We start from the raw sequence: 27,077 nt of genomic DNA on the forward strand, positions 1-27,077 counted from the left end.
TGGTTTTTTTGCCAAAATATTCAAAGAATTGAGGTATTTTCATAATTGTTTTATTAAATTTTAAAGATCTAAGTTGCCTCTGGAAATGTATTAAAATAATATTAGGTACTTTAGAAAGGGAACACATATGTTCAAAAAAATAAAAAGCACCAAGTAAAAATATATTTGCGCGGTATGGCATTATTAATTGAGAGTAGCTAAGCAAACAAATAGAATACAACCACTAATAGGTGTGTGCTGAGCGCTCATTTGTGCATTTGTGTTTGCAGAAACTGTGATTCATAAACTGAAGTTATTATAATTGATATCACACGATCTTGGTGGCCAATCATCAAATAGTAGGTTATTAATGGGTTGTCAAAAAAGTCTTGCGGTATTTTTATTAAATTTTTTTTTATTGAAATTGAAATGAATTTTTGATGACTCATGCCCAGCTCTTGACCGATGCTACGGCTGCTACTATGCCGGTCTCTTTCGACCAATTCAGCGATTTTATCGCAATTTTCGACGACCGGCCTTCCGGAGCGTGGCGCATCTTCAACCACCTCTACACCAGAGCGAAAACGTTGAAACCATCGTTGTGCGGTGGAAGTAGAAACTGTACCGGGTCCATAAACTGCATAAATTTTATTGGCGGCTTGAGATGCATTTTTGCCTTTATCGTAGTAGTACTGTAAAATATGCCGTACTTTATCTTTATTTTGCTCCATGTTTGCGACGCTATAACTCACGAACGACTTAAAAGAAACGACAATCAATCAAACATGAGTTAGCATGAAATGAGCTTTCCTCAAAGGGATAGCATGACCCGATGCGACGAATAAAACTAGAACTACGCGCTTTCAGCGCAAACTAGCGAAAATACCGCAAGACTTTTTTGACAAACTATTATAATGTAATAATGGTCGCCACTGACAGATGCGTTCTCATCGTCATCATTTTTGAAGAAACAAGGAGCGGTGATTAAAACGGTCCCCAAACCACACCAAACCGTTTTTTTTTTCTGGATGAAATGGCAGCTCTTGAGTCTCCTAACGTTGCTCCTTGTCCGAAATGCGGTAATTTTGCTTGTTTACATATCCATTGAGCCATAGCTCATCGCTGAACAAAATTTGGCTCAAAAACGTCCGATGTTCTTGGAAGCGATGTCGCTTGGGAATGTCGAGCGGCTTCGGTTCTTGCACAAGTTGTATTTTGTACGCTTTGGTGTTGCGAATTGCAAATTCAACTAGAGAATTGTAAAGAGGAAAAATTTTAGCGAAGTGAAAGTGTTTACAAACGATGTTTTATAACTTCCAGCCAAGCTATTACTATGAATAAATTTGTATAGAATAATGAAAGTGGTATTTTAGATATCGCTCACATTTAATAATTTCTATATTTGTACCTTTATCAGAGATGATGTTTTTGATAGTTCATTTAATTCGAACAGATTCATTGCCTTAAAATCATTTTACAGATTCGAGTGGAACATACTCTTCGTGGTTTCTGGAACAGTTCGGTTTTATACAACATTTCCTCATTGCAGAATATTTATCCCCTGGTAAGTATAATATATGTATACATATGTACTATTCGGACTAATAGTATTGTATTAAAATCCGGTTTTATTGGTAATAATGCCACAATATTCCCCAGAATTCCCAGCTACCTAATTAAATTACGATAGTTCATTAATGTACCTATATATGTACATATTCCGTGAAGTCGGATAAAAGAAGGAAACATGACCTAATTTATTGGAAAATACTCACCACTTTCTTTTCAAATCATACAATAAGTAAAAATGAAAATAAAAAAAGCCGAACAAATCAGTGTACGAGAGATCCCATTTATATGCGTTTCACAATATCTTATAAAAACAAGAAAAAAGTTAACTTCGGTTGCACCGAAGCTAATATACCCTTCACAGGTGTATTTCTTTTAGTAATTCAGTTTCCAGTTTGTATGGAAGCTATATGCTATAGTAATCCGATCTGAACAATTTTTGCGGAGATTATGTTATTACCTTGAGCAGTAATCCATGTCAAATTTCGGGAAGATACAACGACAATTGCGAAAGTTTTCCATACAAGCCCTTGATTCCGATCGTTCGGTTTGTATGGCAGCTATATGCTATAGTTAACCGATCTAAACAATTTCTTTCGATATTACATTAATTCTATGAGCAATAACTCCTACCAAAATTTCGTGAAGATATATTGTCAAATGAGGAAGTTTCCCATGCAAGCATTTGATTCCGATCATTCAGTTTGTATAGCAGCTATATGCTATGGTTAACCAATCTGAACAACTTTTTCAGAGATTACATTGTTGCTTTATAAAATAATTCTTACCAAATTTCGTGAATATATCTGAACAATCTGAACAATTTCTTCGTATAATACAAAATTATCTTAGAAAATAACCTGTGCCAACTTTTGTGAAGATACATTGTCATATGTGGAAGTTTTTCATACAATAACTTGATTCCGATCGTTCAGTTTGTATGGCAGCTAAATGTTATAGTGGTCCGATCGGCCGTTCCGACAAACGAGCAGTTTCTTGAAAGGAAATGACGTTTGCAGAATTTCAAAACGATATTTTAAAAACTGAGGGACTAGTTCGTATATATACAGACAGACCGACGGACGGACGGACAGACAGGCAGACGGACATGGCTAAATCGATTCAGCTCAACATACTGATCGCTTATATATATACTTCATAGGGTCTCCGACGCTTCCTTCTGGGTGTTACAAACTTCGTGACAAACTTAATATACCCTGTACAGGGTATAAAAATATTATTGTTTTTCATACAAATGATATTTTCTATGGTATATCGAGATGACGGTGGTGGTTGGCAAAAGAAAAAAAAAGGTGGCAGGTTGATGCAGAGGATATCAAACAATGAGAACTTGCAAATCGTATTTTGCAGCGATCGTAAATTACAGAGAAGGTCCAACTGCAGCCAAGCGTGTGAATTGTTAAGAGCTAACAAAATACGATGAAAGCTAACAGAGGCGCGTGAAGAGAGCTGAACATTGTATGGAAATTATGTTCAGAAGTTTGCATTGATATTACAGACGCATGTTAGCCTTTTGGGGTATATGTTTATAAGCAATCATTTGTATTGATATCAATATTAGTTTGTGTATATTTATGAACACGTGTCCATTTTATTACATTTTGTTGAAAATGTACTATAACGTGACGCCAATTTAAGATTCCAAGCAAAGATTCCCCTGGCGGATACTGCGTCGAATAATTTAAATGCTGGATCGTTTTGGTCCGTTCAGACGACATGAACTAGCCAGCGTAGCCGCTGTCTCTTAATTCCTGAACTGTGTTAATGTCGTCGTATATCTCATACAGCTCATCGTTCCATCGAATGCGGTATTCGCCGTGGCCAATGCCCGAAAAACCATAAATCTTTCGTAAAACATTTCTCTAGAAAGCTCGTAACATCGACTCAGCAGATGTTGTCATCGTCCTTGCCTCTGAACCATGTAACAAGACGGGAATAATAATTGACCTAGAGAGTTTTGGTTTGTTACTTTTCAACTTCCTACTCAGTCCATAGTACCTGTTGGCAAGAGATAGTTGGCCGATAGACGAAATTATCTACGACTTCGAAGACATGACTGCCAACAGTAACGTTGGAGCCTAGTCGCGAGTGCGATGCCTGTTGGTTTGATGACACCAAATACTTCGTCTTGCCCTCGTTCACTACCTGACCCATTTGCATTGCTTCTTTATCCATTTTAGAGAAAGCAGAACTAACGGCGCGGTTGAGGTCAATGATATTAATATCATCGGCATACGCCAGCAGCTGTACACTCTTATAGAAGATTGTACCTGCTGGATTAAGTTCTGCAGCTCGAATTATTTTCTCCAGCAGGAGATTGAGCAGCCTTGTCTGAATCCTCGTTTGGTACAGAACGGCTCGTAGAGTTAGTTCCGGATCTTGGCGGAGCTTTTAGTATTGCTCAACGTCAGTTTACACAGCCGTATTAGTTTTGAGGGACATTCAGATAGGGCGGCATAAAGGCAGCTCCTTTTCGTGCTGTCAAAGCAGCTTTGAAATCGACGAAAAGGTAGTGTGTGTCATTTTTCTTTTCAGGGGTATTTTCCAAGAATTGGCGCATGATGAATATTTGGTCGGTTGTTGATTTGCCAGGTCTAAAGTTACACTGATAAGGTCCAATCAATTTGTTGACGGTGGGCATTAATCTTTCACACAATACGCTCGACGGAACCTAATACGCGAAGGCTTATCCCACGGTAGTTCGCGCAGATTGTGAGGTCTCCCTTTTTATGGGTTAGGCAGAGCACTTATAGTATTTAACATATGACATATGATGGTTATATTTACATAAAATTACAATCATAATTTATATAAAATCATTTAAAACTTATATATATAAGGACATATCATGGACGTACGTACATATATACATAAGCACACCTTCGCGTATTCAAATAACGATATCATCACTCTGCAGTAAAAAGACATAGAGCGCATTGTTCTATAAGTACATAAGTGTGTATGACATTACCCATCAAATAATGCAAACGCAAACCTATAAACACATATGCATGCGAATGTAAATATGTAACCCACAAAAGCCCCAGACATTGTTAACAGTCAATATGGTCGACGCCCAAATTTATAGAAAAACACATAACAACAACATTTTCTTTCATGAACGCAAGCGCATTTTCAACAAACACACTCGTTTTATTCATAAAAGCAAACACCATTACATCTCCCCGAGCCTTTGTTTATGTTGCTGCTGATGTTTCTTCCAAAATTAAAGAAAGGGTTAAGTTGCAACATAGCTCTTGTCGATTTAAAATATTTTACGCTTGATTTACAATATAAAGAAAATATTTATAAATTTTATTCAGAATAGAATTTTTCTAGAATAGAAACTAGCATAATTTTTCTCATTTAACACTCAATTATGTGCCCCTGATTTACAAGTAACCTGTGGTGAAGCACGCGAATAATTTTTGTGTAATTGTGTCTCTTTATTATACTCTCGCAACAAAGTTGCTAAGGAGAGTATTATAGTTTTGTTCACATAACGGTTGTTTGTAAGTCCTAAAAGTGAAAGAGTCAGATACAAAGTTATAGATACCAAAGTGATCAGGGTGACGAGTTTAGTTGAAATCCGGATGTCTGTCTGTCCGTCCGTCCGTCTGTCCGTCCGTCCGTGCAAGCTATAACTTGAGTAAAAATTGAGATATCATGATGAAACTTGGTACACGTATTTCTAGGCTCCATAAGAAGGTTAAGTTCGAAGATGGACAAAATCCACCCACTGCCACGCCCACAAAATGGCGAAAACCGAAAACCTATAAAGTGTCATAACTAAGCCATAAATAAAGATATTAAAGTGAAATTTGGCACAAAGGATCGCATTAGGGAGGGACATACTTGGACGTAATTTTTTTGGAAAAGATTTGTACATATCTCGAAAACTACTATAGCTATGTCAACCAAACTCTATAGAGTCGTTTCCTTCAGGCATTTCCATATACAGTTCAAAAATGGAAGAAATCGGATAATAACCACGCCCACCTCCCATACAAAGGTTATGTTGAAAATCACTAAAAGTGTGTTAACCGACTAACAAAAAACGTCAGAAACACAAAATTTTACGGAAAAAGTAACAGAAGGAAGCTGCACCCAGGCGTTTTTAAAAATTGAAAATGAGAGTGGCGCCGCCCACTTATGGACCAAAAACCATATCTCAGGAACTACTCAACCGATTTCAATGAAATTCGGTACATAATATTTTCTTAACACCCTGATGACATGTACGAAATATGGGTGAAATCGGTTCACAGCCACGCCTTCTTCCAATATAACGCTATTTTGAATTCCATCTGATGCCTTCTCTGTATAATATATACATTAGGAAATGAAAATACAATTCAATACTCAAAGTACACAAATTGATCTAATCTAATTAATTTTACAGCAAAATAAAAAAAATATGTAAATTATTATCACTTTATCATGCGAGAGTATAAAATGTTCGGTGACTCCCGTACTTAGCCCTTCCTTACTTTTTTTTCTTATTTTAGTGTTACAAAACTAAAGAGTGCGAAATATATGTAAATTATAAATAAAAATAAACACTTTTTTGATTATATTACAAATGGTTTATTCAAATGGAAATGGACTTGTTTCCATGAGTACCAGCTTAATACTCAGCAAACTACACTCCCTGAAGGCATCCGCTGCCAGCTGCACTGCAGTTTCCTGTTTTTACCGCCGTAAGAATGCTGACTCGGGCCACGCGCAACTTTTGTCGTAAATTGAACTTTGTAAACAATATTTCGATAACTTCCGCTGACTCAGGCTACGCGCAACCTTGACGTAACATTATATTGTTAAACAGTTTTATGATTCTTCCCCCTTCCGAAGTGTGGTACGTCCGCGGACCCTCTTGTTGGCGGCTGAGTGATGTTTTGCACTAGTCTTACTATTGGAGCCTGCTTTCTCCGTTTTCTAGCAGAGGTTATTAGGATCAGAAACACGGCAATGACAGTTAATGCTATTAGGATCAATGATGTTGTTGTTCGTCTTGTCTTGTAACCATTGGTCAAACCATTAGTTGGCGATTTTCCAGAGTTGGGTGTCGTAAGTAAGGTAAACATATTATATAGTCCTGCCCAAGGAAGTCCGGCTACTCTTATTGGGATGTCGTTTCGATTTGTGTAGATCGTTCCATTAACGTTAGCTTTACTTGAAAATGTTACTTGGTAAGTACATCTTTTTAGTGAAACAGTAGCGTTGTCATGTGTTACTGTTGCGGTGTGATGGTTTTTAACGACCAGGCCATCATCAATTTCTTGAACAGGATCTAGTTGGCCAAATGATGTTCTGCATTTTGCTATAACCCTGGCTACCAACTTTTGAGCGCACGTCGTAATATTTAGTTTCCTGGAAAGTTTTATAGTTGTCTTAACACAATCGTCCAGGGAGTAGACAGCTACAGCGTTATTTCGAAGTTATAGCATTTTGTTGTTATGTGCACCAGGTGCTATAGTTTTCCTAATACAGATAAGCTTAGGTCTAGGAAACTTAACTAGGAAGTGGAAAAGGTTATTTTCATGAAATACTTTAAACTTAAAAACTAATAACAAATCAGTTACGGTGATCTTGTTGAGTGACTCGGTTTTCAAAATTGAATATATTTCATGGTTATCAAAAATAATCGGGTTTAATAACCCTAGTTGTGCCAGTGCGATTGCTAAAATGCAAGCGTCAAATCGGCATAGGCCGTGAGATTTGTTGTGTGCCTAGTGTAACCGTAGGAGTCCCATAAAACCATGTCATTATCCGTAGTCGGTAAATAGTCCGAGTGAGAGTAGTGTACAGTTTTGCCGTTGGTAAGTTTCGAAACCAAAGAGGGCGCAAGGATTGGTAGTCTATATAAAGAAAGACAGGTGAAGATGAGGAGAGAACTTATAGTTATTAGCTTTAACTAACGCAGATTATCCTTATGAACTATCCTACCATTTACCCTAACCGTGCAGCCCAAATCTTCTTCTTGGACCACACCTTCGGCGTACAAGGGAGTGAGTTTATGTCCTAGGCGTTTATTTGACTTGATGAGAACTGTATCGCCCACACCGAATGTTCTTGTTATGAATTCTTCGTGTTGCCTCTTGGGCTTTTTCCACGATATTTTTGGCCTGCTCAGTTTTTTCTACCTGCGAGTGGAAGACATCCACTGATTTCTCGCCTGTTACTGAGTGAATGCTCTTATTGTATTCGATTGTGGCGAGTAAAATGAGGTCCGTTGTGTCCTCAATCTCCGTTTCCAATTTCAGGTATTTAGCGATTTCTCCAATGGTACTGTGAAATCTCTCCACCTGCCCATAAGAGGTTCTGTGAAGAATACTACCACTTCTCTGGCCTTCTTCTCAATTCTAGCCAAAAAATAATCTTGCAATATTTGCTTAACGTTTTCCTGAGAAGCACGGTGAGCTCTGTTATGCTAATGTGCGATTATTGTTGGGGTCAAAAATGTCTGTAACAAATTTATTGTGTGTTTGGGAACGCAGTTATTAGCCAATGCTGGATCTGTGCTAGCAGAGGTAACTCACAATGAATACTATTAACTACATCATATTTTAATACTTCTGGCGCATTTTGAACAAAGTCTCATTTTCAGTAAATGTAAGGAAGTGACGTAATTTGTTTCCGAAAAGCACAAATGTCTTCTTCTAATGATGATTGCCTGATACCAGAATTTATGGGTTTCGATAGACATTTACCGGTTTAGAGACTATTTCCATAGTGTAGGTAAGTAATTGTTCACTATGAATAGTGGCTTTATCTGACTCGGGCTCAGGATCTAAAGAATGTATAAATTGGCGTGATAGAGCATCGGCTACCAAATTATCTTTCCCTGGCTTATAGAGCTTTCCACCTTTTTTATTTTTGGGTTCGGGTTGCGATCTGACACCGCAAAGGTAAGGGGTTGATGGTCGGTGCAAATGTTTAATTCCTTGACACCATACAAGTAATGCGTAAGGCTTTTGAGGGCCCACACAATGGCTAGAAGCTTCCGCTCATTAGTGGCAAAATGCTCTTCTTTTTATCAAGTGTTCTCGAAATTATTGTGATTGGTCTTCCTCCCTGGGAAAGTACCGCTCCAAGGGCGTGTGAAGAGGCATTGTGGTCAGGTCGTTCGCTTTTCTAAAGTCTGGATAAGCCACCATAACGTCTTCTGCCATAAGTATATTTTTTAGTTTAATAAACGCGTTCCTTTTATCTTGGTCGAATGAGATGTTTATTTTTTTTTTGATTGGGAGGCGGACACCTTACCATATTCGACTCTAAGGATATTGCTTAGAGGTTTTGCAATTTTAGCGTAGTAGCGAACAAAACACCTATAGTATCCTGGCATGCCTAGAAATGACCGAACACCCCTTAAAGTTGTTGGTTTCAGGAAGCTTCGGATTGCTTCAATTTTTTGTGAAAAAGTTTTTGTCACCCCATTTGATATCTGAAAACCAATGTATTGGAGTTCTCAATCATCAATATAAACAAAGCCAATATGTTCCCTAAGGGCGTCATCAATTGCCCTCTTCAAAATACTGGGCGCATTATTTAGGCCAAACACATTTTGGAACGGGGTATGCATCTTCTATTGCTTTTTCGTTAAGTTTAAGAAAGTCAATTACCAAACCGTTCTTTTTACTCCATCTTCATCGAAGTACTCTTTGTCTACTACCCAAATAGGATTATTAAGAGGCGACTGCGAAGGTCGTATAATACCATTTAGGAGGAGATCTCTAATCTCTGCTTTTACGAAATCAGCTACGCCTAAGGGATATGGGCATATACTTATGTTGGCTCGTTATCCCTAGTGCGGATTGTAGCCACAATGTTAACATTGTAAGATAGTTTCTCGTTTGGATCCGCGAATACCCCAGACACGCGCTGTATTATACATAGTATTAAAATCATCCCTTATGGTTACTGGAACGGATTCGGTCTGCAGCTGGAGACTGTCATCATTGCCCTTGAGGAAGTGAATTATTTCATTACCTGAGGCGTGGCGTACTTAATAACGTTTCCCTTTAGATTAATATTTGCGTGCACCCTATTTAGTAAGTCTAGAGCTACGATTCCGTCGAACATATTTAAATTAGGTAGAATAAAAAAATCTGACACTACACCAAAAAAGTCACTTTGCATTTGTTTATTAATCCATGTATTGATTTCACTTTAAATTCCTTATTGATTGGCTTAATACCTATAAGACCCTCCAGAGGCCTAATATAATTTTTAGATACGCCCGTGTCAATAAAAAACTTTATCTTCCGCCCGCCTAATATTTTAACAGCACAAGGCAGGCGAGGCTCTCCCCTAAAAAATTTAGTTCCTCTGCCTCCAAGTCTTCAACGACTGACTCCGCTAAGACTTCATACGATTCTTAGCTTGATTCACTGTCATTATTTTGGGTCAAATGATTTACCCTATAAAATTTTGGCCCTGTCTGACGGTCAGAAGTTGCCTTGGGCTTTTGAAACTGCGCGTTTTCGTTCTCTCTGAGGTTGGTAGGTTGCCGTGGGCGAGATGAGGAGGGATCTACATCCATTGGTTCCTGTCGTGGCTGTGAGTCGACTCGTCGCTACTGGCTCAAGTTGTGTCGGTGACTATATCCGTTCTCGTTCCTTTGGAGGAATTGCTCATTGAATTGGCGGTCAGTCTTATACTGCCTTATGAAATGGGGAGCTTTTTGCATATCCACATTCACCTTATCGTATGTGTTTTGACTGTTGACATATTTGGCACCCCTTTGGCTGCCATTTGTTTTCTTTGTCACGTCGGCCTCTTCGCAAAGCATTCTGCAAATATGTATCGTTCGTGGTTTGCATCGACCTCTTGAGCAAGTGCCAACGCGGATGGCAAGTCACTTGGTTTCGATGCAAAAAGGATATGGCACAGGGGTTACCTAAGTCCGGAAATGAAGACTCTAAAGCATTTGCGCGATAGTTTTCATTAATCGCGTCCGCAATATTACTTTCGTGAGACATCTTTGTCTTGTTGATTAGTGAAGATAGTTTCTTCTCGACCTCGTCGTAGAATTGCAGAACGCTTAAGGAGCCTTGCCTTAGGGTGGATAGCTCTTGTTCAATTAGGTACGTTGGTCGTTTGTCAGAATATGTGAAGTCCAGTCGTGCTATAATTGCCTCGAAATTTAAGATTGTGCTGAAAAATGATAATAGCGCAGCGGCGGATAGTCACAGCTTGATAATGCCGAGAGCTACCATCGTAACTCTTAAATATTTCGTATGCGTTATGTGCCGCCTCTCGCCAAGAAACATAATAATCAGGTTGTCCTGAAAATTCAGGTTGCGATACCACAGCAAGTGATTCTTCGCATCTCCTACCAGAGATAATTTTTATTTTTTCAAATTTATTCACCACCGGTTCTTTTGACCAACTACCTATTTGATCTTGCAACCCTTTGAGTTTTCCTCAAATTCCCTTCTCTGAACCCCCAATGCCGCAGTAACAACTGCATTCACTATCTGAGTTAGACTTGATTCGTTCATTTCACTTTTTTATTTTGTTCTTTCTGATAAGTTAATATTCTCAAAGTTGGAAACTAGTTAAGAAAACTATGGGTTCAATAGGACAATCAATCAGGGAATGCGTAATTAAAATGAAGCAGATAATCACAGTCCTCTAAAATATGAACTTTGTTGTACGTTTCAAAGTTATTTCTTTATTCACCAATAATTTGTAAACCGGGAAACCACAAAACTTTATATTAATTTAATCACGCACAATAATGAAGCATGAGTTTCTCAACTTACAATAATAGGTTTCCATAAATGCTGCATTTCCGTTGGAGGATGTGATCTGACAAGTTTAGCATCTTCTTCGGTTCTTCTCTGGTTTGTTGATAGCGATTTCTCTTAGATTTCACTAAAAAAAATTTTTATTAAACAGAACTTTCGTCTATGCCCCACTTTGGGCGCCAATTATTAATAAAAATAGACACTTTTTTGGTTTTATTACAAATGGCTTAATACTAATCATATTTCAGCCTAAAAAATCAGCAAACTACACTCCCTGAAGGCATCCGCTGCCAGCTGCACTGCAGTTTCCTGTTCTTACCGGCGAAAGAATGCCGACTCGGGCCAAGCGCAACTTTTGTCGTAACATTGAACTTTGTAATCATTATTTCGATAACTTCCGCTGACTCAGGCTACGCGCAACTTTTGCCGCAACATTGACATTTTCTTATGATAACTTCTGCTGACTTACGACACACGCAACCTTGACGTTAAACAGTTTAACAGATAACAAGTTATCATAAGACTTGTATACACTTATGGAATCATTCTTGGAATTTTTGATCTTTTGGCTTATTTATTTATAGATTTATATGCAATCATATTTATTGATTTGAGTATAATTTTGTATAAATGCATTCAAAGTAATATTTATAGTCAATTTGGACTTGCATATTTAATAATTGTTTTTGGTTTTTTCATAATATAATTTATTTATAAATATTTTTGTATAATATTGCTTATTAATAGAAATTAAATTTATTATATTAATATATACATATATTTTCTATCATATTAATCATATGTATGCTCTCATGTATAAGCATATATAAATGTGTATATGTATGTATATGCGCATTCAGAAATTCCAATTAAAAAATTTAATCATTGTTCTATGAAAAACAGCTATCGTTTCAAATATAAGCCTTCATTACAAGTGAATATGGAAGTCTAATTATAATAATAATATTTTACATAATTTTTTGTAATATTCACCTTTAATAAACTGCAAAAAAAATTTTGTTCATTCATACCATTCCAAAGATATTAAATTTTTTGTACGCCTATCGCTCTTAAAATGTATGGAACAACCATCATTGGGCAGTGCGCTGTATAATTTTTACATTAAGTAAAAATGAGTCAAAAGAATATACATATTTTGAGCTGCACCGAAATGTGTACTCTTTATTCATACTCTTAAGACTAACTTATTAGATGGTTCTTACTTCTATTTATACTAACTAGTATGATACTTAATTACTAGTTGATAGTTTGTTTAGATATAATACCATATTGTTGCGAATTTACTCCTTACTAGCTTACTTTATCAGGTTCGTATCTCTGGATTGACAAATAAAACCAAAACCCGTTTAATTCAATTTAACAAAATCTCTTTATTTCACAATTTGTCTACTACACCAGTGTTTCCCAAAGTGGGCGATAACGCCCCCTTGTGGGCGCTGCAGGTATAAAGAGGGGCGGTAAGAGACCCAGAAAGAAAATGGGGGCGTTGTGTAGAGGCCTGGGGGCTTATTTGTAATTTTATTTAGCTAGGAGGCCTCTTAGACAACGACTACATGAGCTCTCGACTCTCAACAACACCTTGTGAACATCAACTAATATGAATTAAAAGATTGCTCAAACTCGGTTCTATATTTCTCTCCGCGTAGTTCATATATCTGTCCTATTTTATTGAACATAGAAAAAATGAAAATCATGTCAATCGGTCGCTCCGTTTCATAACGGGGCATCTCGACAGGATAGAATTTATAGAATACTAACTGTCAAACGGAGGAGGATGGAGTCATGTGTAGAAGTTCACGCAAGTGAGGAAAGTTCTCTGATCGCCATTCACTTGGGAGTGGCCAGAAACGATTATTTTACACATGGCTCAAGCATTCCACTACTTCCGGTCTTTGACCAAGTATCCTCTGGGTAGCCTAAGAACATCCGTTCGAAGGCGAGCTAATGTGAGAAGGCGAAACATCCCCCTGCATAGGGTTTTGCGCTGGGTTTGGAACCCGCCACTTAAAAAAACACCCCTAATGAAAAGGAAATCACAGCCTCGAATGAGAGACCCCCCTTTTGATGACGACCTTGGCAAACGAAATAAGGACTATGATTTGAGGGCATGCATCTGGAATGTCCGGACCCTTAATTGGGAAGGTGCCGCTGCCCAGCTGGTTGATGTCCTCGCAAAAATAAAGGCTGACATCACCGCCATCCAAGAAATGAGATGGACGGGACAAGGACTGAGACGAGTAGGTCCTTGTGACATTTACTACAGTGGCCATATAAAAGAGGCGCAAGTTTGGTGTTGGATTCGTGGTGGTAGAGAGACTCCGTCGCCGAGTACTATCATTTATTCCGGTGAATGAACGTCTAGCCACAATCCGCATCAAAGCGAGGTTCTTCAACATATCGCTGATTTGCGCCCACGCCCCGACGGAAGAGAAGGACGATGTGACCAAAGATGCCTTTTATGAGTGCTTGGAGCGCACTTATGAGGGCTGCCCCCGCCACGATGTCAAAATCGTGCTTGGCGACTTTAACGCCAGGGTGGCCAAAGAAGGTATATTTGGCACTACGGTCGTTAAATTCAGCCTCCACGACGAAACATCCCCAAATGGGTTGAGGACGATCGACTTCGGCGAAATATGGTTATCTGTGGTACTAGATTCCAGCATAAAAAGATTCATCAAGCTACCTGGCTGTCTCCGGATCGAAAAACTACCAACTAGATCGATCATGTTGTGATAGACGGAAGACACGTCTCCAGTGTTTTAAATGTGCGTGCGCTCCGAGGTCCTAACATCGACTCGGACCACTATCATGTTGCAGCTAAGATTCGCACCCGCCTCCGGGCAGCAAAAAACGCACGCCACCAAACAAAAGGAAGGTTCGACGTCGAGAAGCTGCTATGACAACAGACAGACGAACGATTTTCTACTCGGCTTGCACTTCTGCTCACTGAGAGCACTCGTCAACAACTCGGTATAAGGGAACTGTGGGACTGCATTTCAAACTCCTTACGTACAGCTGCAACCGAAACCATTGGTTTTCGGAAAGAGCAAAAGAACAGCTGGTACGACGAAGAGTGCCGTGTCGCAGCGGAGAGAGAAAACAGGCTGCCTACCTCGCCACGTTACGATCGACCACTACACGTGCGGGATGGGATAGATACCGAGAGTTGAAGAGGGAAGCGAGACGCATTTGCAGACAGAAGAAGAAAGAGGCCGAAATGCGTGAGTACGAAGAGCTTGATAAGCTGGCCGACAGGGGTAATGCTCGAAAATTCTACGCAAAAATGCGGCGGCTTACAGAAGGTTTCAAGACCGGAGCATACTCTTGTAGAACCCCCAAAGGTGATCTAGTCACTGATGCCCAGAGCATAGTTAAATTATGGAGTGAACACTTCTCCAGCCTGCTGAAAGGCAGTGAACGCACAACACCAGGAGAAGGAGAACCCGATTCCCCAATCGATGACGATGGAGCAGACGTTCCATTACCCGACCAAGAAGAAGTTCGAATAGCAATTGCCCGCCTCAAGAACAACAAAGCGGCAGGGGCCGACGGACTACCGGCCGAGCTATTCAAACACGGCGGCGAAGAACTAATAGGGAGCATGCATCAGCTTCTTTGTAAAATATGGTCGGACGAGAGCATGCCCAACGATTGGAATTTAAGTGTGCTATGCCCAATCCATAAAAAAGGAGACCCCACAATCTGCGCCAACTATCGTGGGATTAGCCTCCTCAACATCGCATATAAGGTTCTATCGAGCGTATTGTGTGAAAAGATTAAAGCCCACCGTCAACAAACTGATTGGACCTTATCAGTGTGGCTTCAGACCTGGAAAATCAACAACCGACTAGATATTCACCATGCGCCAAATCTTGGAAAAGACCCGTGAAAGAAGAATCGACACACACCACCTCTTCGTCGATTTCAAAGCTGCTTTCGACAGCACGAAAAGGAGCCGTCTTTATGCCGCGATGTCTGAATTTGGTATCCCCGCAAAACTAATACGGCTGTGTAAACTGACGTTGAACAACACGAAAAGCTCCGTCAGGATCGGGAAGGACCTCTCCGAGCCGTTCGATACCAAACGAGGTTTCAGACAAGGCGACTCCCTATCGTGCGACTTCTTCAACCTGCTCCTGGAGAAAATAGTTCGAGGTGCAGAACTTAATAGAGAAAGTACCATCTTCTATCTATAAGAGTGTACAGCTGCTGGCGTATGCCGACGATATTGATATCATCGGCCTCAACACCCGCGCCGTTAGTTCTGCTTTCTCTAGGCTGGACAAGGAAGCACAGAAAATAGGTCTGGTAGTGAACGAGGGCAAAACGAAATATCTCCTGTCATCAAACAAACAGTCGTCGCACTCGCGACTTGGCTCTCAAGTCACTGTTGACAGTCATAACTTTGAAGTTGTAGATAATTTCGTCTATTTAGGAACCAGCATTAACACCACCAACAATGGAAATCCAACGCAGGATTGCTCTTGCCAACAGGTGCTACTTCGGACTGAGTAGGCAATTGAAAAGTAAAGTCCTCTCTCGACGAACGAAAGCTAAACTCTATAAGTCGCTCATAATTCCCGTCCTGCTATATGGTGCAGAGGCTTGGGCGATGACAGCAACCGATGAGTCGACGTTACGAGTTTTCGAGAGAAAAATTCTGCGAAAGATTTATGGTCCTTTGCGCATTGGCCACGGCGAATATCGCATTCGATGGAACGATGAGCTGTACGAGATATACGACGACATTGACATAGTTCAGCGAATTAAAAGGCAGCGGCTACGCTGGCAAGGTCATGTTGCCCGGATGGATGAAAACACTCCAGCTCTGAAAGTATTCGACGCAATACCCTCCGGGGGAGGCAGAGGAAGAGGAAGACCTCCACTCCGTTGGAAGGACGAAGTGGAGAAGGACCTGGCTTCGCTTGGAATATCCAATTGGCGCCACGTAGCGAAAAGAAAAACGACTGTCTACGCCAATTAATAAGAAGAAGAAGAACTGTCAAACGTATTGCTATTGCCATTGCCAAATCTGTATGTGGGCATTTGCTATCATAATATAATCATTTGCAGAAAGGTGTAGGGTAGGTAGGTTCGAGCTGATGTAGCGAATGCTTTGAGCTCTTGAATAATTTATTTTATCACTTGCGAAATGACGTCGGGTAGGTAGCTGATGTAACGCACGTTTTGAGCTTTTTAACTCCTTAAATCTTTTATGTGGAAAATAAAAAAGGATCTTTATCCTTTCTTACAAATGTATTTCTGGGAAAAATAAGATAATAAGAAAAGGAGAAAGATCCTTTTTTACAAATGTATTTCTGGGAAATATAAGATAATACGAAAAGGAGAAAGATCCTTTTTTTACAAATGTATTTCTAGGAAGAATAAGAATTCATATTTTTGGACTACTATATAATAATTGTGCTTAAGCATTCCTATGTAAACAATGTACTATTTATTTTATATTCATTTGTGGTTTTGCGCGCAATAGATGAGCATTACTTACGCCTCCTTTACACTACTCGCGAAGTTAATCGTATTTCCCAAAGCAAAACAATGTCGGAAGTAAAAAAGAAGAGACGGCAATACTGTGCGGAATACATTAAATTCGGATTCATTGAAAATCCCACAAACCCATCCTCCTTTGTGTCTTCTATGTCTAAAAACATTTTCGAATGAAGCATTCAAGACTGCAAGATCATTTAAATAAAATGCATCCAGATAAGAGAGACAAGAATGTAGCATATTTTCAAGACCTAGAGAAGAAGCATAATACTCAGCCAAGTGTAGCAAAACTATTTTCGGCGGCTGCTAAGCAAGATGACGACGGACTTCGAGCTTCGTACAATATCTCTTTGTTAATTGCTCAAAAAGGCAAACCACATAGCATCGCAGAAGAGTTAATATTGCCAGCAATAAATGAAGTAATAACTACCGTGCTTCATACACCGGCCGCAGATATTATCTGAAAAATTCCTTTGGGTAATAATTCTCTGCAAAGACGAATTAATGAAATGGCTGAAAACATTGAAGAATCATTGTACGATCAACTGAGGTCAAGTAAATTTTCAATTCAGCTGGATGAGTCCACTTTACCAACTAATGAAGCATTGTTGTTGTCTTACGTGAGGTTTATTAAAGATGAGAAAATATGTGAAGAACTATTATTTGCTGGAAATTTAGAGACCGATACAAAAAGCGAAACCATATTCAATATATTGGAAAAGTTTTGCGATGAGGTAGAAATTCCTTTGAAAAATATTATTTCAGTTGCTACGGATGGCGCTCCGGCTATGACAGGGTGCCATAAAGGCTTCATAGCGTACTTAAAAAATAAAATTCCAGATGTCCTTGGTGTACATTGCGTTATTCATAGACAACATTAAGTTGCTAGAAACTTAAGTGAAAAACTATTTCAATCACTGCAATATGTCATCAAAGCAGTCAATAAAATCCGCAACAGCTCTTTGAATGATAGATTATTTCATCAGCTTTGTGTTACTAATGACGAGGATTTCAATCGTTTGTTGTTTCATACTGAAGTTCGTTGGCTATCAAGAGGCAATTGTCTGACTCGATTCTACAACCTGTTTGACTCTGTTATAGAGTTCTTGGAAACTAAAGATACAGAATTTCAAGACAAGCTCACAACATCAAAGAATGATATAGCTTACATGACAGACCTGTATAAATTGTTCAACGACATGAATCTCCAGCTGCAAGGCGATAAACTAAATTTAATTAAAACAAAAAACGTCGTTGCTGCTTTCGCAGCCAAACTGGTTCTACATAAAAAGAATCTGGGCAGACGTGAGTTTCACAATTTTCCGAATTTGTCAGTATCATGCAAAAACGACGAGTTGTTTGCCTATTGCCAACATTTGGAAAACCTTCACATTGACTTCACCGAACGATACCAGGACATTTTGAACTTGGAAATACCAGACTGGGTGTTGGATTTGTTTTCAAATGTCAACACAGCAATGTCACCTCAGCTGGAAGAAGAACTTATAGAATTGACAACAAACGAGCAAATAAAAATCAAGTTCAAAAATGGTTACCAAGAATTTTGGCTACAAAAACCGATCTCGCAATTGTACCCTGGATTGTGGTCAATCGTTCAACGATTCTTGATAGCATTCCCATCGTCATATTTGTGTGAACGTGGATTTAGTGCTGTGACAACACTGCTTACTAAAAATAAAAATCGTTAGCTTGTTACCGAACGTGGCGACTTGCGACTGTTCTTGAGTAAATTGGAACCTGATATTAACAAAATTATTAAACAGCATCAGATTCATCCTTCATATTAGCTTTTATATATGGATCGATTATTTTAGTTTTATTTTTAATAAAATATTCTCTGTTTTAATACTATAAAGTTGTGTTTCAATAATCATTCTTATTGGCATGTGGAGCCCGTAAGAATTAACTTGAGACCTTAGCGCCGTTGTATGTTACCTACTGCGCTTAGGTTTCAAGTTGCTGGTTATAGTAAAAGTTTCGTTTAGAATTCTCCGTTAATATACAAGTTAGCACAGGTAACCAAACATCCGGCAAAAATATCACTTGCACCGAATTCGCTGACGGCGCGTCTAAAACTTTACACGTTAAGAAGAACTCAACACCGCATTAAGTATGCATCCGGGCATTATGCTGATCGAACACTTTTAGTCTTGCGCGTGACAACAACAAAATAAACGCAAGACAGCAAAGAATTGGGTAAACAGGTGCTAGTGTAAGCAACTAAGAAGTCACGCGGTCAATAACGTGCAGCTACTAAAGTTAGGGCAAAGTAGTGTAGGTATTTAGACGCTAACGTCGCTCTTATGTAGTCAGTTATTTCAACTCTTCCGCTGAGACCGGCTGCCCTTGGGATTACCAAGGGAAATAAAACTTTCAAAAAACCAATTCTAAAGGAATTGTATTACTGGCGCCCAACGTGGGGCCAAACAAAAAAATCCTTATAAAAGGACACGCGAGTTTGGCCGTGGGTTCGGACCCACCTCCTTACTAGTTTAAATAAAACTATCAGTGCCACCATAGAAGTGCCACCAAATATTATGAACAAAAAATTTTTAAATAAAACTATCAGTGCCACCATAGAAGTGCCACCAAATATTATGAGCTAAAAATTTTAAACCATCAGTGCCACCATAGAAGTGCCACCAAATATTATTTTAAAACCATCAGTGCCATCATAGAAGAAATATTATGAGCTAAAAATTTTAAATAAACCATCAGTACCACCAAAGAAGTGCCACAATAAATAAACCGCCAAGCATTGCGAGAAAATTGTTTAAGTGGAATCATCACTGCCACCATAAAGGGACTACAGTAAAAAAACTACCAAAAAATTTTTTCTGGCGAAACTTGTAGATAAGAACGTTAAGCACCACAATAAAATCATCAATAAATCATCAAGCCACCTGAAGCGTTACTTTCGAGGGTCAATAATCAAGCATCAATCATCCACTGAAGACCGAAAGCAGCTTAATATAGGAATATTTATATAAGTAGAAAGTTCAGCAGCTACTATTCTGAGAATTCCATTCGAGAGTAATATAGTATTCGAATCAGATAATTTGTGTTAAAATAAATACAATTACAAATACAAGATCAGAGATTTTTTTTTTTAATTCTAAACGATGGACTCCCAAACCCTCCAGATCCTTCTTAAAACCGCAATCCGTACGGCAACGGAACATTCAAGGCAGGAATTCCAGACCCGCATAGATGAGTTGACAAACAGGATAGCCAGAATTGAAACTCCAACCCAGGCCGCCAATATGAACCAGTCACAATCCAACCAAACGTAGTGTATGACGAATCTTTGGATCTGGTAAAAACCATGCCAGAATTCAAGGGCGACCCTATTAGCTATGTATCTTGGAGGCAAGCCGCGCACACTGCCTATAAGGTTTTTGAAAATTTCCAGGGTAGCTCTAGGCACTACCAAGCCATGGGCATCATCAGGAATAAGGTGGTAGGCGCAGCAGATGGTGTTCTGTCGTCCTTCAACACCATTTTAAATTTTCATTCAATTATTTCACGGCTAGACTTCGCCTACGCCGATAAGAGGCCTATCCATTTAATAGAGCAGGAACTCTCCACTTTGAAGCAGGGTAAACTTTCAGTGATAGGATTCTACGATGAGGTTGAAAGGAAGCTGACCCTAATAATTAACAAAACCATTATGACCCATGGTGGAAATGCCATCCTAATAGAATCACTCAATAATAAGTATCGCGAAGACGCTCTTCGTGTTTTTATCTCAGGACTCAATCGTCCTTTGTGCGACATATTGTTTTCCTCCAGGCCTAGTGATCTCCCCTCTGCATTAGCTTTAGCACAAGAGCTTGAATCAAATCAAGCTAGGTCAATGTTTGCCCAGTCCTTTAACAGGCAAACAATTCAGGCTCCCAACCAATTTTCATATTTATCACAATACCGAACGATTCGGCCTGACCAACAGCGACAAACTCAGGCACAAAGGGTCGTACCAATGGATGTAGATCCATCGCTCTCAAGGTTCAGACAAAATGGACCCCCACCAATAAACAGGAATGACGAGAGGGTCCATCAAGGAGCCTATCCAAGGGCTCCTCGTCCGGGTATTGGCAACCCCAGTGGCTTGTCCAACCGAAACACCACTCTAACCTTCCGAAAACAGGCACCAGATTTTTTGAGTAGGTAAAGGCCAGAGAAAAGACCACATGGGAGTGGCCAGCAGGCACTAGCAAAGGTACAAAGGATAAACAACCTTACCCATGAGCAGGATGAGTCTGAAGGAGAATATTGGAATAATGACAATAATGATAATTACTACCAGAGCGAGGCTTATGAAGAATTTAAACCAGTCGAATACTAAAACGAAGCAAATGACGAGGTGAATTTATTAGGGCAAAATCCCTCTTACCCTACATCGAGCGGACAATCGCGGGAAGAGATATAAAATTGCTTATTGACACTGGTGCCGCGAAGAGTTACATAAGATATCTCAACGATCTAAAGGGAATCAAACCCGCAAACCGCACCTTTACAGCCAAATCCATCCACGGCACAACTGAAATTGACAAATATTGTACCATCAATATTTTTAACAAAAATTCTTGATTTTTTATCCTACCCAACCTGGACACTTTCGACGGTATCATAGGTTTCGACCTATTAACCGAAGTGAACGGTAAAATAGATTGTAAAAACGGTCTTCTTAGTTATAATGGTGGACAGGAAAGGCTCTTTTATCACTATTGCCCGGACGTGAATAAATTAATAGAAACAATCGTGAGCGAGTTGGATATCCTTAAGCTATTGCAACAACATGCTAAAGTTTTCGCGGACCCCAATGGAGCTCTACCCTAAACACCAATATCATAGGAACAATAAGGACCACCGATGACCTTCCGGTTTACTCAAGAAGCTACCCATACCTCATAGCTTCAGCCGAGTTTGTCAATAAGGAGATTTCGAACCTCTTGCGTGATGGTATAATGAGACCATCCCGCTCTCCTTATAATAATCCGATTTGGGTTGTAAGTAAAAAAGGCGTCGATGAAGATGGCAATAGGAAGTCCAGACTCGTAATAGAGTTTAGAAAACTGAACAGCAAAACGGTTAGTGACAAGTATCCACTCCCGGATACTTCTGTAATTCTGGCTAACATTGGAAATGCCAGGTCTTTTTCAACAATAGACCTCAAGTCCGGCTTCCACCAAATTAAGTTAGCTGAAAAGGATCGGGAAAAAACAGCATTCTCAGTCAATAACGGCAAGTACGAGTTCTGTAGGCTCCAGTTTGGCTTAAAAAATGCGCCCAGCATCTTCCAGAGAGCTATCGATGACGTATTAAGAGAACAGATCGGTAAAATATGCCATGTCTACGTGGATGATGTGATAATTTTTTCAGAAAGTGCTGAGCAACTTTCAAAGGACATAGACCAGGTACTACACAAACTTCAGGCCGCTAACATGCGAGTGTCCGCTGACAAATCCAAATTTTTTCAGAATAGCGTCGAATTTCTGGGCTTTACAGTGTCTAAAGAAGGTATAAAGACATGCCCCGATAAAGTTAGGGACATTTTGGACTTTGCTGTTCCCAAATCCTTGAGAGCCTTACGCTCATTCTTGAGATTGGCCGGCTATCACAGACGATTCGTAAAGGACTACGCTGCGATTACAAAGCCCCTAATAAAATACTTGCGTGGGGAAAATGGAAATATCGGTGCTAACCAATCCCGGAAAATCGAAATAACATTAGATGAAGAAGCACTTAACGTCTTTGGTAGAACCAAAAAGTTCTTGCATCAGAGGATGTACTGCTCCTTTACCCATACTACAAACAGCCCTTTGAAATCCATTAAGCAATGTGTTAACCCGAACTTCTTTAACGGGTTGCTATGCGAACTCCCCACTCTGGCACTAATCCAAAGCGAACTTACCACATCTTTCCCGGGAATAAAGTTCCGTCACACTACAAAACAGGTTATCGACGTTTTCAATAAGGAAGACCAAAGAGAAATCCTCCAAACCGAACACAGTCGCGCACATAGATCCTGTCGCGAAAATGAACAACAAGTCCTAGAGAATTACTACTTTCCTGACTTAAGGAAAATGTTAAAAGAAATAGTTTCAAACTGCAAAATTTGTCACGAAGCCAAATACCGACGACATCCCGCAAACCCTGAAATAGGGTCCACCCCCATACCTTCCTACCCAGGAGAAATCCTTCACGTTGACATTTATTCAACAGACAAAACGCATTTTCTCACAACAATATATCAATTCTCTAAATTTGCAATAGTTTTTCCAATAAAATCTAGAGCCATAGTAGATATTAAGGAACCAATCTATGAACTCCTCAACCTTTACAAAAACACTAAAGTTCTGGTTTGCGATAACGAGAGGTCATTGAATTCTGAGACTATTAGAGCAATCCTAAAAAACCACTTCGGAGTCACGATCTACACCACACCACCGGCTCATAGTACGACTAACGGCCAAGTGGAAAGGTTCCACAGTACATTAACGGAAATTGCACGCTGCCAAAAGCTCGAGACCTGCATTTCCGACACGGCCGAATTAATCCTGCTAGCCACGGCTAAATACAACCGCACCATACACTCCGTAACAGGCAAGAAACCCATAGATGTCATACATGCAGCGCCTGACGGACTTCTTAACGAAATAAAAAACACACTTATATGCACCCAACAAAAGGACTTAAGATCATACAATACAAAAAGACAAGCAAGACAATATAAGTCAGGAGAAAAAGTTTTTGTAAAGACCAACAGGAGAATAGGAAACAAATTTACTAGACTTTACACCGAAAAGTCAGTCCAAAACGATTTAGGTACCTATGTTTTGATAGACGAAGGAAAAGTTCACAAATCCAACTTAAAAAACTAAAACTTCTCCCTCCTCCTTAGGATAACCCTTCTTTTGGCAAAGAACCATTGGACTACCGCAAGGATATTCAACTATACCACCTCTCACTACCATTAACAACAGGAAAAGTAATCCTTCATGAACAATACGAGCTTTTACTACACAAGACAAACTTATCAAAATTCGAGACGATAGCCGAAGAGACGGACACAATATTAAAGCAATTTCCGCATTCCCACGCCAGGCAACTACTTCGAAACGACGCTAACAAAATATTAAAAACTACTAGACGCGGTCAGAGCACATCACCGACATGCGCGAAGCATCAATATCCTAGGGACTGCATTAAAGTACATAACCGGCATCCCGGACTTTGAAGACTTTCAAACAATTGAGACCAGAGCCGAAGCCCTAATAGAAGCAAACGAACAGCAGGCAACAATTAATTTAGTTATACAGAAACAAATAAACGAATTGACGGTGACAGTTAATAAACTTTTAGCACAGGCAAAACGGACACAGATCGACACTGGAAATCTCTTTTCTTTAGTCAGTGCTAGAATTAGAGCGGTGATAATGGAATTAGAAACAATTATAACGTCGGTAGATCTAGGAAAAGTAAATGTTATTAACCCCATTCTGCTTAATGGCATGGAAATAAATAAAACTAGTAATAACCCCCGATAATCGGGGGACTCCGTTATTTAAAATGAAAAAAGTAAAAAAAAAAAATTTTATAAAAACTCAATTTATTCAGGTACTTCATGGAAAACTACATTCGTAGTGGTTTTACTTTGGTCGTAAGTCTTAACTTTGATATCTTGAGAAGATCGTACTCGACTCAATGCGACATACAGCTGGCCATGCGTAAAACAATCCTCCTTGAGGAAAACACCAACTCTTGCTAGAGTCTGCCCTTGAGATTTGTTTATTGTTATTGCGATTGCTACAATTATTGGAAATTGGCGACGCTTTAAAATAAAAGGAAGTGTTGATTCGCTGGGCTGTAAATTTATACGGGGCAATAAAATTTGTTTCCCTTGTGATTCACCGGTTAAAATTTCGACCTCCAAACAATTACAATGTAGTGCTTTTACTATCAAGCGAGTCCCATTGACCAACCCTTCATATGTATTAAGATTGCGGATTAACATCACAACTGTTCCAACCTTAAGCCTTAACTCATGAGGCGCTACTCCACTGAAATTAAGGGAGTTTAGAAATTCTGTAGGGAATCCGACATGCTCTTGAGGATCTTCAGAAACGACAGTATCCACGCTATAATATACCCTTTCTTCACCGGGCAACATATTTACTATTTCGCTATTTATTATCGTACAGTGATCATTTTTTGGACACAAAATTGCCCGATCCTTCAAATGGTATTGACTAATAACACCAGACTGAGGCTGAAATCCCCAATCCACTAAATTTTCATTTAGCAAAATTATCTCTTCTGGTATATTGATTTTCGACTCTGAAGAGAGCTCTCGACCTTCTCCAGCACGCAAAAGAAAACTGTTGTATAAGGATTCTTTAGAACGCATATTCGTTGAGAGTTTGAGACACCTAAAAAATTTCCAAAGTGAGCACCGTTTCAAACAATTACCAACTATAGCGGCGCGTGAGCTATTGGGCACCATAGGAAGAACTTTCCTGAAACCACCACCTAATAAAATAACCTTTCCACCAAAAGGTATTTCATTTTGGTGAATATCACGTAATAATCGATCTAAGCAAAAGTAGCATGCTAATTCGGCGAGCATTGCGATTTTCTTCTCTGGCCCTCTGTTCCTCTTCGCGTTCAACCTGCGCCATATGCTTATACTCATTTGCCAAGGGGTTAATATTTGAAAGCATTTCGTGGATTTCTCTCAGCAAATACCTATCGCAGTTTGAATTATGTTGTGCCCTTACTTATATCAGTTGCTTGATCTGTGTCAAGAATAAACAGCTGGGCGTAGGAGGATTCTGAAGGATGATCTGCATGCAATGGACCTACCCTATGATATATTGATCCATGTATTCAGAAGCAATTTGGTCCGCGCCCTGTAGGCTCCGCAATTTTCGCTTCGAATGATGCAAAAGCAAACGAACTATTTAGCTGCCGAATATTCTCCAAATAGTGTCCCCGCCAAGAGCTCAAATCATTTTCTAACACAGCTTTCAAAAACTCAGGTACACGTAATTCTTGAAGTTTAACTTTTCCGCCATGACAACATGTCGTAAAGCCATTTCCTACCTAGTAACAATTTCAACCAAATATTAAGACAATAAGTTTGTATATACATATATTACGAATATAAAACAATGAAAAGTACAGGTACCTTTTCACTTCCGAAATGTTTTGCTTTACAGTGTAAAGATATATTAGTCAAACCCCCAAGCGAACTATACTCCGGAAGAACTACGGAGTTTAGGGCAGCTTTGAAATAACTTGCCATAGATCCTGCATGACTACGGCTCTAATAAAACAAGTCAATTCATATACATACATACATTAACAATTAAAAATTCCTTTTTATCTATAACATTCACCTCTTCTCTTCGACCTGTTAAACTATTTTTTTGTCTAATTCGCCTTTGGTTTGGCATTTTATTTTTAATAATTAATCTGAATCTAAACTGAAATTCGATGTAGTATGTATGTATTCGCTGGTAATAGCCGCCTTGACTTTTGGAAGAAAACTGAGCTGACTCAAAGCTTACCTAACGCAATAACACTTCTAATCAAAATAACGCCGACAACAATATTTCTGTTAGATTTTCCACTTGCGTCTTCGCCCATACACATGTATATACATACATATGTTTGTAAGTATGTATGTGTGAATATAAAACAAAGTAGAGTGCGCATGTCAAAGCGCAGTGTTCCTTAGCTCGTACATACATATTCGTGCAACATAGAAGAGAGCGCATGTCAAATCGTAGATAGCGCCTTAGCGCATGCATATGCACATGCCAAAGCAAACATTTGTAATTTGTAATATTCGTCATTCTCTTATTGTCATAGATAACTTGATTAGAATCTCTTTTCTTGCTCTCTCGCTTGCAGCTGATCTGTTTTCTGAGCTGGCAAACAAAACACAATCAGGGTGCCGTCAACCAGCAGTTAGTGAAAAGGGCGGGATGCCAGAAAAGCAGCGCTATAATTACTTGACGAAATTAGTGTGAAATGAAACTGTGCGAACATATTTTGGCAAAATAAATGTTTATGTAAATTAATTAATGATTTTGCATTTTAGGATTTACATATATATGTATGTATGCATTTTCAAAGTGTTTAATTTAGTGTTTTTATAATTTATTAAATACCCAAGTTAATATTTTTCAGCAGTGGCATCAT

At 39.2% G+C, this 27,077-nt stretch overlaps 1 long non-coding RNA gene across 2 annotated transcripts in view; it reads left to right on the forward strand.

Moving 5' to 3' along the window:
• Positions 1-27,077, forward strand: part of LOC120781946 — a 69,641-nt gene that overhangs the window by 18,540 nt on the left and 24,024 nt on the right. Inside the window, exon 2 of one of the 2 annotated variants that reach the window (XR_005706196.1) lies at positions 1,460-1,543. This is a non-coding gene — a long non-coding RNA (uncharacterized LOC120781946). Of the gene's footprint in view, positions 1-1,341; positions 1,544-27,077 lie in introns of those variants that run through there. The other variant, XR_005706195.1, reaches the window with a different exon arrangement.

Source organism: Bactrocera tryoni, unplaced genomic scaffold (genome assembly GCF_016617805.1).
Source record: "Bactrocera tryoni isolate S06 unplaced genomic scaffold, CSIRO_BtryS06_freeze2 scaffold_760, whole genome shotgun sequence".
Classification (NCBI taxonomy): domain Eukaryota; kingdom Metazoa; phylum Arthropoda; class Insecta; order Diptera; family Tephritidae; genus Bactrocera; species Bactrocera tryoni.